The 15,638-nt window shown below is 40.2% G+C and overlaps 1 protein-coding gene across 7 annotated transcripts in view; it reads right to left on the bottom strand.

The window, feature by feature from the left end:
- wnt5b (wingless-type MMTV integration site family, member 5b) overlaps nucleotides 1-15,638 on the bottom strand; it is an 87,469-nt gene that overhangs the window by 44,822 nt on the left and 27,009 nt on the right. For 4 of the 7 annotated variants that reach the window (XM_004548195.5, XM_004548196.5, XM_004548197.5 and 1 more), the window contains exon 2: nucleotides 7,922-8,063. The exons of the other annotated variants lie outside the window; for them this stretch is intronic. The gene's annotated coding sequence lies outside the window, so the exon portion shown is untranslated. The remainder of the gene's footprint in view (nucleotides 1-7,921; nucleotides 8,064-15,638) is intronic. 7 annotated transcript variants of the gene reach the window in all.

Here is a 15,638-nt window from a genome sequence, read left to right as displayed (position 1 = left end):
CTAACTGCTCTAAAGACACACATCTAACATTTTCATGTCTTCATCTTAGTTTTTACTTTTTTTTTTTAATTTGGTTTTCGACTGCAGCAAATGTCTGCTTTTATTACGAGCCAATCAGCTGATTAAGGTATAATTTCCTAGAGGTGCTAAAGGTAAAATAGTGGGATCACCAGACAGGATCCCATTATTCCTTTGAGGAAAACAAACAAACTGGAGAAACTCACTGATAAAAATCTTAGTATTTATTATTAGGCAAAACTTATTAAGTTTTATTAAGAAGAATACTTTTCAGGGACAAGAGGTAGAATCTAAATCTGAACATTTCACCTCAAATTATCACAATATGCACGGAGGTCAGGAGAAAGGTACAACAGTGAGTGCAGCGATGTCGTCAGAATTGACAGAATTATGGATGCAGAAAAAACATCAAATTTTGATGTTCCAATACCATCTGGATTGATAACAGCTTCATCTTTCAGAAAGCAATGATCCCAAATGTGTGAAAAAAAGAAAATAATTAGTAATCAATTGTCCTCCCGTAGCTGGACCTCAACATTACTGAAGCAGTGTGGGATCATCTTGAGACACAACAAAACAGAGGGCAGCCAACATCCAAAGAAGAGCTTTGAATGTCCTTTGAGAATCCTGAAGAATTATTCCTGAAGACTATTTAACGAAAGGTCAAAGTTTGTCTAAGAGGGTTTAGGGTGTGTTGGAGAATAAAGGTGGTCAAACAATCGCAAACATTGACCTTCAAGCTCATTAGGGTTGTACAAACTCTGTTTTCGCCTTCTATATTGTACTTCTGGGTATGTTCACACATGCTTCAATAAATCTGTGCACTTACTTTCCAAATTTTCTTGCAAAATATAAAGAAATGAAATGTAACTCAAAACTTTTGCACAGTACTGTAACACACTGCTACTTTGTAGTGAATCCTCTTGGGACAATAAGTGCTTCCACTGTTTTATGCCACTGCACACTTGTTGCATTTGAGATATTTCACTGTGCACAAATTGGGTGACTAAACAAAAGAGCTACATTGCCATATTCTGGTAGTGTGGCGTAAAGAATCAGTTCAAGTTATGCAAGCACTCAGTGACACCCAAGATGGCGTGTTATTGGCTCCCCAGCTGTCAAAACCCGGACATATTCAACATATGATTAAAATAAAAGAGGACTTTTTGCATATTTGATAATCATTTCACAGTGACTAAAGCAATAAATCACTCTTCAATCTTAGATCCTCTGGGTGTTCAACTTTTTATTAATCTCCCACATGCTGTTATCAGGTCATATACCGCTGTGGGCTCTTTGAATTTTCAGTCCGTCATCACCATTATGGCTATATAGTATAGAGTTTTTATAAAGATATTTAAGCAAGAGCTATGTTAAGAAAATGATCAGCGTCGTTACATTTGCCAGACAAGCCATTCTGTGCTGTTTTCCGACAGATTGGATAAGGAAAACAACACACTAAATCTTTCATTTTAAACATAAGATGTTGCTTTATTCAAAATCAAAACATGGACGTCGTCGCTGAATGTTTTATGAAAGCCTTGGCAATTACAATCGGAAGACTGAGAATTATGCAGCATGTGATGCTGACTTCTGCTCCCTATTTCTGCTCCACACGGAGAACGGCAGGAAGGAGGCGAAGGACAGAGAGAGGAAGAGAAAGAGGGAGAGAGCGAGAGAGAGCCTTTCTTTGTCTTGATGTGAAACCACGTGAAGCTCTGACAGAAATGTGACAGATACCTGCAAAGTCAAAAACCAACAGGCTCGCACTCATTCTAATTTGTCAGGTGAGACAGTGTGTTGGGAGCGTGGGTGGTGTGGTGTGCTTGTGTGTGCTTGTCTTCCCGCATACGTATGATTGAAGGCCCGCGTGCATAATGCATGTGCGTAGACACTCGCTTTGTGTGTGTGTTCCTCTCTGCCAGCTCTCCGTACCTTCCTGTCAGTTGAACTTGTCATTCAAGCATCAATAAAGTGAAAACTTTTTCTCTTTATTTTGTTAAAAAAATTTGTCATGCTTTTCTCAAACGCGGGAAGCGGGCAGAAAGGGAGACAGAGAACTGCAGCAGCAGTCGATGGGGTTGAACACGTGTTTGACAGGGAGCACTGCGCAATGGAGCAGATTTCCCTCCATTAAAATGACTTTTCAGAGATGTTTTTTGGGGGGTGGGAGTCTTTAGAGGGCAACAGAGGGCAGGAGGAAGATGCTGAAAGTGATGCCATCACAGATACCTGCGTTACTGCAGACAGTGAAACATGTATTTAACAATGTAGAAACGGCATGGCAGAAAATGGTGAGCTTTAACCTTAAAATGCATATATTAGACACTTTAAATGTCCCTAAAAGTTATGCGTTATGTTTTAAAAGCCAGTTCTAACTGCAGAGGTGCAATAGCTATGAAAAAGAAAGAGAGAAAAAAAAAAGATTCAGGCAAGTTTCTTGGAGTATGGGCAGTTTTTCACCAAAGAGCGCAAACATGTTGAGATCCAAAAATCTATATTGATGCAATAGCTACGAAAATTCAAGGCTGAAAAATAAAAACACAACAAATCTCCTCAGACTTTAACATCAGAGGTGTGGAGACCAGCTTTCTTTGGCATTAGTGGTCTTGATAAAAACCTACAACTCCAGTCAGAGGTGACTGGTATTAGAATAGTAATCACGAGCTTTCCTTCTATAAAGGAAGTTTAAAAAAATACAAAATACATGCAGTAGCCCTTTAATGCAGCACACTGTGATATGGGCTGGACTCAGGTGTATGCATGGACTGTTAATGCTCTTGTGAAAGTGAAGTCAGCAATGTTGGGATTGACTAGCTCTCACTGAGAAGGGAATTAAGCGTATTTGTTTTAAGAGGTGCTGGCTCACCTACACTGAAGGTTTCTAAAGGGCAAGGTTAGGACGCTCTAAAACCCTTTACACAAACTGGTTCCACTATATGATTAGGCACACACACATACACACACAAGTCACATCTTCGGAAGATCAATACATCAAACCTTGTTCGCTGAGCGATAGAAAAACAGCTGCATCAAATATACAGAATCCACTAAATAAAGAATGCAAGCTATGTGCAAAAGTCCTGTCAAAAAGAAGCCCGTCTAGCAGCGGTCTCAGAGGATGAGCAGCAGTCTCTAAACCGCTTTTCTGAAGAGGACACAAGACAAATGCTTGGGGTGGGCTCAGACCAGCATTTCACAGCAACTGACTTGGGGAAAGAAACAGTGCGACTGACTGATAAATCCATGTTTATTTCGGGAATAAAGCCAGTAACAGATGGGTTAGGAGAGATAATAATACAGCAGTTTATTGAACCCAGACTGAATGCTAAAATCTGGGTATGTTTTGCTACTCTGGAGCTGAACACCCACAGTGACCGGACTGTGCTCCCACTCCCCACCTTCACAGCAATCGTGTTTGCATCTTTGGGAGCATGATGCACACTAAGAAAAGCAATTCCAAACTCTTCAAGCTTTGCAAGAACTCTGTGACACTGTTGTTCCTCCAAAGCCATCACAGCCTTATAACACATTTATAGGTGCACGTGAAGACTAAGGTAAGCCAAGCCTTCAGGAAGCTCTTACCATGGGTTATCTGGTTGTGCACAGAGGGGAAAGCTCAAGTGAATGCTGTTGTTAAACAAAAAGGCGGGGATAGTGAATAGTAAGATACAGAAAAAGACCAGGATGATCAAAAGCAAAAGGGACCCTGAAGTGATCCAATCACAAGGGAATTCTTAAAAATTAGCCTGCGAAGGTGTAAACTGGTTCAGAGTACTGGTCTATCCCTGTTCATTTCAATTAACCCTGGAAGTGGACATTTAAACCATAAGAAAATCTCCATCAAACTGTTATTTAATATTCAGTATATAAAGGCATTATTGAGACAGAGGAGTGCTCTTATCTCCCTGTAAATGAATTATAGTTTCCCAATTTGCATGCTGAGCGAATTTAACTCAAAGTGCCTCAGACTCACCAGAGTGAGTCCACCAGAGCTGTAATGTCCCTGCTGATAAGCAGCCTGTCAACTGAGGATTTGGTAAACGCTTGATTCACACTTTATAAGAAATATGGGGGTTTTGATTGGTTTCTATGTGTAGGTGTGCGTGTGTGGATCTGTAAGAAGTCCTATGGGAAGAAAAGAGATTCACACTGGAAATCTTTCCGACTGTTTGCACTTGTCCAGCCTTATTGCTAGACCTTTGGGTTTTTTGTGTGGGAAAAAAAAAGAAAAGCTGTAAGGCTTTAAATATTACAAAATGCTATTTAAATAATTTATGTCCTTGGAATGTTTTATTTTGAAAAACAGCTGAACGAACGTCACTCTTTTCCAAGTTTTTCAAGACATCCATTTTTTAATAGTTCTGACAATACGTTTGAGTAATGTCTATTTAAATGGAATATATTTCTATTTGCATAATAATAATATTTATATTAGTTTTTCTTTGGTGGTTAGCACCATCGCCTCACAGGGTTTGACTCCATGAACTAGCTGGGGCGTTTCTGTTCGGAGTTTGCGTGCATGCACCCACAGTCCAAAGACATGCATGCAATATTAGGTTAATTGGTGATTCTAAATTGGCCGTAGGTGTGAATGTGAGCACGAATGGTTGCCATAGATTGGCAACCTCTCCAGGATATACCCCTCCTCTTGCCATATGACAGCTGGTATAGTCTCAAATTGTGACCCTGAGTTGGCTAAGCAGAAGAAGATGGATAGTTTCTCTTATTTCTTTTTTCAGAAAAGTACCACATGTGGTCAGTGTTGAGAATTTAAATCAATACTGGTACCATAGATACCAAAATTCAAGACCAGGCTGGACAAAACCTAAAACCCGTCTGTAAGGAAGAGGACTCCCTTACTGCATTTATATTATATTATATGTATAGCACTTTAGAGCACACCTTTCACTTTATTAAAAGCACCTTATCAAGCAATTTATGAGCATTGCACTTTAAGCATGGATTTGCACACAAGAAGTTTAAATATTTATTGACTATTTATTGGGAATTTTAAAATCAGTTGGTAGCCTTGTTTCAGATCCTGCACAGCTGCTCCTCATCAAGGAATGTGGTGGTTGTCTGTCAGGAGAGAAGAATGGTGATTGAGATTGTGATTAAGGTTTACCAATAAGGAAAACTAATGCAAATGTGTGTGTGAAATCTAGGGATAAAAGTGGTGCAAATAAGTGTTTGTAAGTTAATGATTACTCACCTTTCTTGCCTGTGTCCTCTTCAAGGTGTTTGGGCAAATGTTTCCCTGGGGGTCCAGACACCATTTAAAGGTTCCGGGAGAGTCCATTGGTAAAGAGAGTGTGGTGAATCTTGTTGTGCTTGGGTTTCTGGGTTTTTATAATATTGGGTTTGGTGTAACATTAAGTGTGAAATATTTATTAATATGTAAATGTGAAATGTATTTATGTATTTATTTATTCTTATTGATATATTGTATACTGTGGTGGAAGGTAGGGATTTAAGAATTTACCTGAGAGTGGAATAATGGTTTAGTCTGTGACAGCTGAACATATTTAAGGCTGCCAGTTGTCATTAGAGGATGGATTTTTGTGCTGTGAAGAAGCTCGACAAGTTGATGGTTTTAAGGAGAGCCATATAGCAAATAAATACTTTGTTCCACTACACTTGCTTTGGTCTGTCTCACTGTGTTTCCAGCCACTAAGGGCTGCCCTGTTACACCGTCAGAGGAAATGAATATTCTGACACTCTGACAAAGGGTGTAATTCTTCCCCAAATAATAGCAATTTATTACAAACATTTTGATCAGAATAATTGCAGCTCGTTGCAATAAAGCATGGATTGAGATGCATGGCAGCAGGTGAGTGATGGCAGATTTATAATATATATCTTTTGAAATATCAGTTGAAACATATGAATTGATATGGTTCAACTGATATGATCAAACTTAAAGAAACCCGCCTTACCAGGTTTGTTACCGGACAAAGAGTAAATTAGGCAGCGACATACAGGTGTATACATGATTAGAGCTCGAACTACGCGAAAGAGAAAATAGATATTCTAAAAAGAGACTAATGTAAGAGTGAGAAAGAGATATGGGAAGGGGAGCGAGAAGATAAATAGAGAAACTGAGCGTGGAATACAAAGAGGAGACTGTGCGTGCATGTGTGAGTGCACCAGGTGCGTATCTGCAGTCCCCAAGGTCCTTCTAGCTGTCTTCTCCTATTGATTAGTTCATATTGATCCGGCCTGACACACACACACACACACACACACACACACAGAGCATGATTCACTTGATTTAGCCAGGCTTTGACACAGGGGACATGAGGGTACATTGTTAATACACACACACACACACACACACACACACACACACAAAAACCCCGAATCCTTCCATCGTTTGGCCCTCTTAAAAGGACAACCATCTTCTCTCTCTGACACACACACACACGCACACACACACGAGCGCACGTGCGTGTGCGTGCTTGACAAGCAGCAAACATTCACTCTCCCTGTTTACTCATGTGCATTGGTTGTCTGGCAAACAGGAAGGAGAAACAATGAGACTGTATGAGGCAAACTGTTGATAAATCTTTTTGCCTGTTTTTATTCCCTCAAAATTGTTGGACTCTTCTTCAAACACCATATGTAGCACTGTATGTTTTGTATGTTGCAGATATGCAATAGTAGCTTAGATCATATCACAGCTAACCCTAACTGTAAAGCTACTGTAATCAATATTTTTAACAAAAAATGTGATTAATTATATTTGTGGCCTCTTTTTTGACAGCAGTGTTTAATTATATTTTAAGGCTTTCATTTATGTATTTTTTAGGCGTGTGAGCATAGGAGTGCCATTTCATCTTATTTAGCATTAAGTATTAATGACCTTATAAGGGCTTGCTTTGCAGTTTAACTGATAAGTACAGTACAAAAGTCACCCTTTATGTCTTTATATTTTGATTCCATGGAGCCAGACTTTCTTTTCATTTTTAAGGTGGTATTGAAGAATAGTTCTCCAGGCATTCTGAAAATCTTTCAAAGTGTATTCACTCATTTTCGGTCTAGTCCTTGTACCTGACTATATTCAGAGGAATGATTTTGATTGTTAAGCTACTTAACACAGTTCTGTGAATAAGTTTGAAACCATTTGACAAGCATAAAATAGTATTTTTGCACCAACATGGCACATCTCAGCATGGTGTGGCGTGTGTCCTTAAAATTTGAGCAAGGCGAACAAATGGAGGACAAAAGAAAAAGTGGCAGGCCTGAAAAACTATCCACAGTAGATTAACAGTATCATATGAAAGTTATGTAGGAAATAAAATCCAGCATTGACCTGACACATAACCTGAGGTCTTGCCCTTCAGTTGATCCATCCACTGTTCAGTGAAGCCTCATTAGAAATGACAGAACTATGAATGCAAAAAGGTACTGTCAACTTTTGAACCACCATCTGGAAAGCATCTGATTGGCTACAGCTGGCAACTCCCTGGCAAAATAAAAACGCACAGTGAAACACTACCGGTCATGGATTGGCTACTTCAGAGCTTGTACCTCAACATTATTGAAGCAGTGTGGGATCGTCTTAAGAGAGAATAGAACAAAACGCAGCCACAGTAGCTAACATACTTTATACACATTAGTTGCTTATGTCATATCTGCTGTTGTAGCCATCAAAATTAGTCATTGCAGATTTAATGTATTTTTTTTTTCACAATACCCTGATGCTCTGACAAAACAGTTAATCATGATACAAATAAGCAAATGCAAATACAGTCGACTGCGACTGCAATCGTAGCAAAAAGCACAGGTTTGCAACTGTAGGGCCACCGGTGCTTAACAGCGGTTCCCGTTTTCAAACACAAGAAGAAGAAGAAAAAGGCATTCACTTCAAGACAAGGTGCCCTTGAGCAAAACATCTCACCTCCAGCCGCTCCTGAGTCGTTTAGTGGCAGCTGCTGAAGAGTGTTTTTTGTTCAGGCCAGATCCCAGTGTGACTGTGTGGAGGTGTGTGAAGGTGAAGTAGGTCTAGGCTCACAAAGAGTTTATGCTTGCTCTGTCTGCGTCTACGGAGATGGAAGGGAGAGGAAATAATGTCAAAAAGGTGAGAAAATGGTGAAGCAAGAGTCTGCTCATCAACAACCCTCTAATGAGAGGGTTTGGTCTGCTTGCAGGCTTCCTGACACATATCAATATGTATACTCAATATGATACACACCACACACAGACACAGCCCCAGATCTTTTAAAAAAAATGTATTTGTCCTTCATCCAGCCTCTGTGCTACACTTTCCTTTTCCCCCTCTTTGTCTCTGAATCAGAAGAAACGTCACTGTCTGTCTCTGCCTTTAGTCTTTCGTGTGCATGTACGCATACACATACACCGACACACCAGTACAGTACGTGCACAGATACGCAACCACCTGCACCCACAGAGACTAAAACACACACATACACAACCACACACACACGCATAGACTGCCTTCTGCTGCTGTGATGGCTCCGAGCTGTCAAAACACCCTTGCTTTCTCTCCCTCTCTCACCAAAGCAGCTTGACTGAGCTTGTCTATGCAGGTTCACAGAGACTGCTGTCTATCCACCCTCATTCTTTCTTTCCTCACATTCTCCTCTGCAGTTTGCATCTTGATTTTGCTTTCTCGAGCTTTTCAGCCCTTGCCCACATACATTTTAAATAATGCTTTATTGTATGTCCCTGTTTATTGTATTAGGCTATCATTCAAATGTCTCGGTGGAACGTTAAGTGTTCATAAAGGTTTATACTGACTTGTCAAGGTCTTTGCTCACAACACATTCCCGCATTATGTGAAACAGTCACAAAATTGAATCCATTGTTTTGTTTTCCTCCCCCCTTTTCTTGCTTACATGGACACCAACTTTTATCCTCCAGTTTGTATCCATGCGTGTGAAGATTTTTTACACATTATTACTCACAATACAGTTTGAAACCCAGTGAGTTTTGGATTTTATTTGGAAGGGCTTTTACATGTGGGTTGTGCTTTTTCTTGCTGTTCGGTTAGGTGTAGGCACCAGAACTAAGACCAGAGGTTTTGGATACAGTGTCACGTTCTTCAAAGCTGTAATGTGCCCCCCTTAGAGAAGCCTCAAAAACATAGACAATTGTTACACCCCTGGACACAAATCCTTCTTCCCATTGAAATACATTGGGAGGTCGTGTCCACAGTGAGGCAGAAAAACAGACGAGGTGCTGTTTACGTGTGAATGTGTAATTTTTCCAATAATGAAATGGTTAAATGGCATTAGAACTCTTAAATATGGTCTTTTGCGGCCCACCTGTGGTGCAGACACAACCTGGTTATTCTGTTTAGTCTCAGTTTGCACTATGCTGGCTTAAGTTGCTGACATAGTCCATAATGGACACAGATGTTGGCAGCAGGGTTCATGGTGGATGTGCACTGGGTGCTGTTTACACTACACCAGCTGCTTGTCTGCCTATGTGGTTCACCTATGCACAGTCAGCCTCGTTTCATGTAAAGGAGCATCAGCGGTTCCTCTACGTGACATTTATGCCAGTATGATTTAAGTCTGAAAATGCTGCTTAGATGTGGAAACAATGTGCATTCACGTCACTAATTTCCAGCTGAATTTTCAAACCTGTCCACTCCTGGACATCCTGTTTTCCACTCCTGGATTTGTTTCACTAAAAATGTTATCTCTGTATGTATGAAAGCCTGCAGCTTCCAAATGCTACCATTTTATTACAATCCTCTGCTTAGCCTGGTAATCAAACGCTGCTTTATGCAGAGGGAAAGTAAACTGACCACACAGGCATTGATATGGGTTGATGAGATGCCTCCCGGCATTCAAAATGAGTTGCTGGTGAGGCAGTTGGTTCCTTTCTGCTCACCTCTAGAGGTGAACAGAAAGGTGCCCTTCTGGGCACATCTTTTTCTTTAGCCTCTCCAAGGATTTGAAAAGTAGTAACAAATTGTGACTCGGAGGCATAATTTGTGAGGAAAAAGGCGTGCTTTTAAATTTAGCCACCTTGTTTTCTGCATTACAGGCATCACATTACATGCTTATTAAAAATTAATGTAGTACTCAAAATATATAAGACATCAAGGTCATAACACACATGTGACCTGTAAAATCTAGTACAGAGCACACAGATGATTTTACTGCACAAAAAAACATGATGTTAACAAGTCATGTGTGCAAGGCAGGTAATTTTTTTCCCCCTGAAATAGTTCTTCCTGGTAAAATATATGCCTGCTCTCTCTCTCCTAGTTTGATTTGCTTCCCTTTTCTTTTCTCAGTCTCTGCTACCACACACACACACACACACACACACACACACACACACACACACACATACACACACCACACGCAAGTGCTGTGTGTTTGGCCTGCAGCGTGTGCACAGTGGGGAGGAATCAACCGTATGGCAGGCATGAGGACGAAGCCAAATCTGGCTTGTACACATGGTGTGTGGCCGTGTTGCCCTGTGAGTGTGAGTGTATATGTGTGTGTGTGTGTGTGTGTGTGTGTGTGTGTTTAGCTAAAGGCAGCCTGCACTTAAATATATATCAGGGGCAGCGGTTGCCTAAAGGTGAAAGCTATGTGGTTTTCACTGGAAGGCTGCCGAACGAACGAATGAAAACCACTCTCCATTCCCTCGCCAGCTACTGTCACTCTGCCCCTGAGCAAGGCACTTAACTGCTGGATAAGAGCAGCAATGTGAATAGAAGCTAACTAGCATTTCTCATTGCTTAGAATAAAGTCGTATATTTTCTGTGTTACTGATTGCACTCTAATCATGAAAGCTGAGATGTTGGGAACAAATTTATAAACAAACAATGGAAAGATTTTTTTAAAAACACACCATCTAAATGGTACTAATCACTAATAATAACCTCTCAGTGCATAGGAAAGCAGTGGCAGGTATAAAGGTTAGACTTGTTTTGTAAACTGCAGACAGTTTGAGTTTGGGTCTTCAAGCTTGAATTGTATTGCAATGGCAATAACAAACTAGAACATTTCTGTGAACATCCATGACAAAAATCCATGCTACCTGCATGGACACCTGCACAAGAAAAACACATGACTATTCTTACACAATCCCAAATCTGATTACAATCAAGTATTTAATTATGCATACAAATGGTTGACAATTTCAAAGCATTACCACTGGTCTGCGTGGAGGAATATTAGAGCTTCCTTGAATATACAGATACTGTCTTTGCACTTTCCTTGTGCATGCGCAAAGCGTCAAAACACTTCTCATAAGGCATGGAGAAAGCATGTGTTTCTGCATGCGTGTCCAGGTCTGTGTCAATATATGCTGCCTGCAGGAAAATATGCATGTAATTTAATTGTATGCGCATGTGTGCGTGTATTGTATACTGCGTTTGCTGCCAATATGCAAACACACATTGAGCGCATATGTGTGAGAGCGTCTCGGCTCGTGGTGGTTTTGTAAGTGCATGAAAATCATTTATTCATGTTTCACTCTCTCTGTGTCTCTTTCAGTGTGTGTGTGTTGAATACAGAGTCAATTTTTGTCTTGCAAGCGTGCTCTAATAGCTACTCTTTGCTTACATGCGAAGCTAAAGGTTAGGCTATCATGTCTTTATTTTTGAATACTGAATGGTGTGTTTATGTTCTCCATCTCTTTTCCCTTTTATATCTTGGCAATGAATATATATATATATATATATATATATATATATATATATATATATATATATATATATATATATATATTTCTTTACACTAAATTCTCGCCTCTACTACTACTACTCTTTGACTCCTCTAAATAGCTATCAGAATTGTGTGTGCGTGTCTGTGTGTAAGGAAGCTTTAAAAATGCATATATTCTATAAGAGGAAAGAGGAAACAGAGCGTGGTGAAAAGAAAAATACAGCCTCTGTGTGTGTTGTCAGTTGACTTGACATCTGATCTTGCTGAGTATGGTAAAGAAGAAAGTGCTGAAAGTACTCTGTGTGGGGGATCCTCTGTGTGTGAGCGAGTGTGTGTGAGCTAAAGTGTGTCTATGGTATTTTGTGGCCTGTGTGTGTCCTCGATTCTGTGTGGGTGGTGAGAGGAGGGAGTAAGGGAATAGGGTGTGTGTGATTGCATTTAGTTTAAGTGTCAGCATGCCTTCGTGTGTGTCTGTGTGTGTGTGTGGTGAGCAGGAAAAAGAGAGGGGGAGTCAGACAGTGAAAGAGAAGCTGAGAGATGGATGGCAGGGAGGGTGACGAGGGAGGAAGAAAGGAAAAGGAGAGCAAAGAAAATGCTGAAGAGAAAGTGAAGGGAAAGCAGGAGATAAGATGGAAGGGTGTTATGATGGAAGGAAAGCCAGTGCCCGTTCTTCTTCTCTTTCTTATTCCAGTTTATGTTTTAGGCTTCTTCACTGTTGTATAAATGTTATATGAACTGCGGATGCTATGAATGAATGTTACATAAAAAACCTCTTTCTTTCTTCTCTTTTTTTTTGTTTTGTCTTTTTCAGAAAAGATCTCCCCAGAGTTTCTCCTGACAAATAGACCAGTTTGATGCACACATGAATACACATCACATGTGACCAACTGCTTCTTTATTGTCTACAAGCAGGAGAAATCCTTTTACCTGTTTCTTCTTTATTTGTGTCCTTGTGTGTATTTTATGAGTTCCATCAACAGGAAAGTGTCCCACTGAAGGAAATCTATCAATGTTTAATCCCCTGTGTTCTGAAAACGCACTCTTGACAAACAAGAAACAAGGCAGAGTGAGAAGGCATGACTCAAAAAAACGTAACATATCGAGTACTTGTACCTTTTGGTTAGCTGAACAAAGATTTTGAACATACATGCAAAAAAACAGGGTAAAAAAACAAACAAAAAACAGGTGAATGCAGGCAAGGCAGGCAAAGAGGAAATTTGCATGTTTCTTCTCTTCTTTCCTTCATTTGGATTGCAGTGTTGATCTGTTTCCTGGGTCGTTGTGCTAGCATCATAAAATGCCCATAAAGTCACCAGTCAGGAAAATGTTTAGTTTGTACAGCAAGGCTTCGATAGGGCTTCTATGGTCATTACAAAGGATAGCGGTTTAAAATGCTTAAAAAAAGTGGCTTCACTTTTCAGACTTAAAATTAAAACTACAGTCTTTGTTGTCTTTTGTGCTTCTTTCTCTTTCTGCTGTAGTAGTTAGCATTCCAGTTCGAGCGAGATGTTCAGCCAGTTAGTATTCAACCTACGCATAGCGTCATTGTGTAGAGGCAATGCACTGCTGGCTTGTTCAGGGACTGCACAAAAGTGCAGCTCTGTAACCTCCACACTGGTTTAATTCCCATAATCCTCTCAGCAGAAGTAGAAAGCTAGTCAGACAGGCTGGAAACCCCCTGGCAACCTCTGGTCACTAAGGAAAAATGTGTATTCCTTGAGGGGTTGGTGAGCGGTTGCTGGGTAAAATCAGACACAAAAAAGGTGCAGCACCAAAAGCTTTTTGTGATTGTATATGTCACCAGAAAATTGCTGTGGTCACCCCATCTGCACGTCCCACTCTAAACGTTTCATTAGCAGTCAGCGACTAGTTGCAGAGTTTTTGCAGAGAAGTCTTATACAAACTATAAGTGACTGTGACAACCTGCTAACAACCAAGAAATCACAGCCACTTGCCAATATTTCCCTGACTCACCAGCTTTCCATGACTGGGGCTTTAGCAATCAATATCACACTTTTGTCCAGCAACCACTTGCAATCATTTGGGGAATACAAATTTTTTCCTATACCAGTGGTTGCCAAGTGGACACCAACCAGTCTGTAGGCCTGTGTAACAGTGACCTAAGCAATATTTGGATTTTCTTTCCTGAATTAAAACAGATTTATATTACTACAAGCTCATCATTCTTAGATTTGAACATCTTTTTCTACTTCTACGTCTATTGTTACACATGAACCCTGGACAGTGTTTTGAGAATTCCAGAAACTTTAGCCATTGTCCGCAACTCTGTTAAACTCAGGGCTACAGTGTGTGTTTGAGAACAGCATTAGATGTCAAAAAGAAACAAAAGAGAAATATCTCAAACAAAGCTGATGTGGATCAATCAATAACTATAATTTGTCTATTTGGATTGGTGCTAGAGTGAAAGGTGTCACATCACTTCATTCATCTGCATCTCCCTCATGTGTTAAAAGTTTAGCTGGAAACAAAATGAAACAGGGAGGACACTTCTTTGCAATTAAATGCGTATTTGAAAAGGAACAAGAGGGTAATTTTAATCAAAAAGCAAAACACACTAGGGTTTCATGGGCATCTTCTTCCATCCTTCCTTTTTTTCAGAAGAAGGAAGGAAAACACACACAAAAAAAAACATGAGCCGTGAAAGAAAGAAAAAAAACGCAGATGTCTGATGTGTTAGAGAGATGAAAGTATGTCACACCACATTGACTGAACATCCCATAGGCTATGTTACTATGGTGCTGACACAGGACTTCAATTAAAGCTAAGAGACCACTGCCACAAATGCATGCAGACAAGACAGTGCAGACAGGCCTATTGACTTGTGTGGCAACACTGTCCTGTCACCACATACAGAGCTACTCTACCTCTGTGACCTCTCCCCCCTCCCCTCCTCTAATCTCATGCATGTGTGTATGTGACACTTTTCACCTCCTTTTCACTTCTCCCCCACCTCCTCTCCTTTCCTACCATCTCTCATTACTATCTCTTCCCCACATTTTAATCCCGCTCCTTATACGCCCCCCTTTTTTTCTTCCTCCACACAGCTCTATCTTCCCCCGCTGTCTTCCTCTTGCCTCTTCCTTCCTTTCCTTTTTTCCTCCCTTCCTTGCCTTCATCCAATCCTTTTTTGTCTTAAAAGAATTCTGGTCAGGATGAATTGATTGGAGACACAAAGGTGGAAGGTGTTGGCATTTGTTTTGACATTTCTGCGCATATAACACACACGCATGCAGAAACCCACATAAATACACGAGTGGCTACATACACAGATAAACCCGTACAAATAAGAGAATGTCTCACCAATCCCCCTGAGAGCACGCTCGAGGAAGAGACAGAGATTTCCTGCTGTGTTTGGAAGCTCTGGCAACACTGCTTCACAGTGATGCCAATACGTGAGCAGAAAAGAACAAGAGGGAAAAAATGCACATATAAAGGGGGTACAAAGAGTAGAAATAAGGCTTAGAAAATAGCCACTTGCTCCAGTCATTTACACTGAAAGCTTTAACACTACGACTTCATACTGACAGTTTCATCCAGCCAAGGTATCACTAAGAATGCCAAATCAGGGGTTTCCTATTAACCATTAACATTTTAAATAGTTGGGTAGCTGCACTGTGAGCATGGTAAGTGACCATCTAGAACCTTCTTCTTCTTCTGGCTGCTCCCTTTAGGGGTGATCACCCTCCATTTCATCCTATCTCTTGGATCCTCTTCTGTCACACCAAGCATGTCTTCATTTATTTTTTTTTAAATGTTTTTTAAGATTTCTATATAACATCCATATATTCCAAATTCGTTACAGATAATTTCAAGCCTTTTTATGTTTTCATTACAATTACAATTTACAGATCATTGAAATCTGAAACACACATTATTAGAATATTTACGTTTTTTAAATTTGAGTAAATTATTTCTCAAACAGTATCAATACCATGTATTTCT

Source organism: Maylandia zebra, linkage group LG17, assembly GCF_041146795.1.
Source record: "Maylandia zebra isolate NMK-2024a linkage group LG17, Mzebra_GT3a, whole genome shotgun sequence".
Classification (NCBI taxonomy): domain Eukaryota; kingdom Metazoa; phylum Chordata; class Actinopteri; order Cichliformes; family Cichlidae; genus Maylandia; species Maylandia zebra.
Note: the sequence above shows the minus strand (reverse complement) of the source record. Positions and strands in the feature narration are given on the sequence as shown.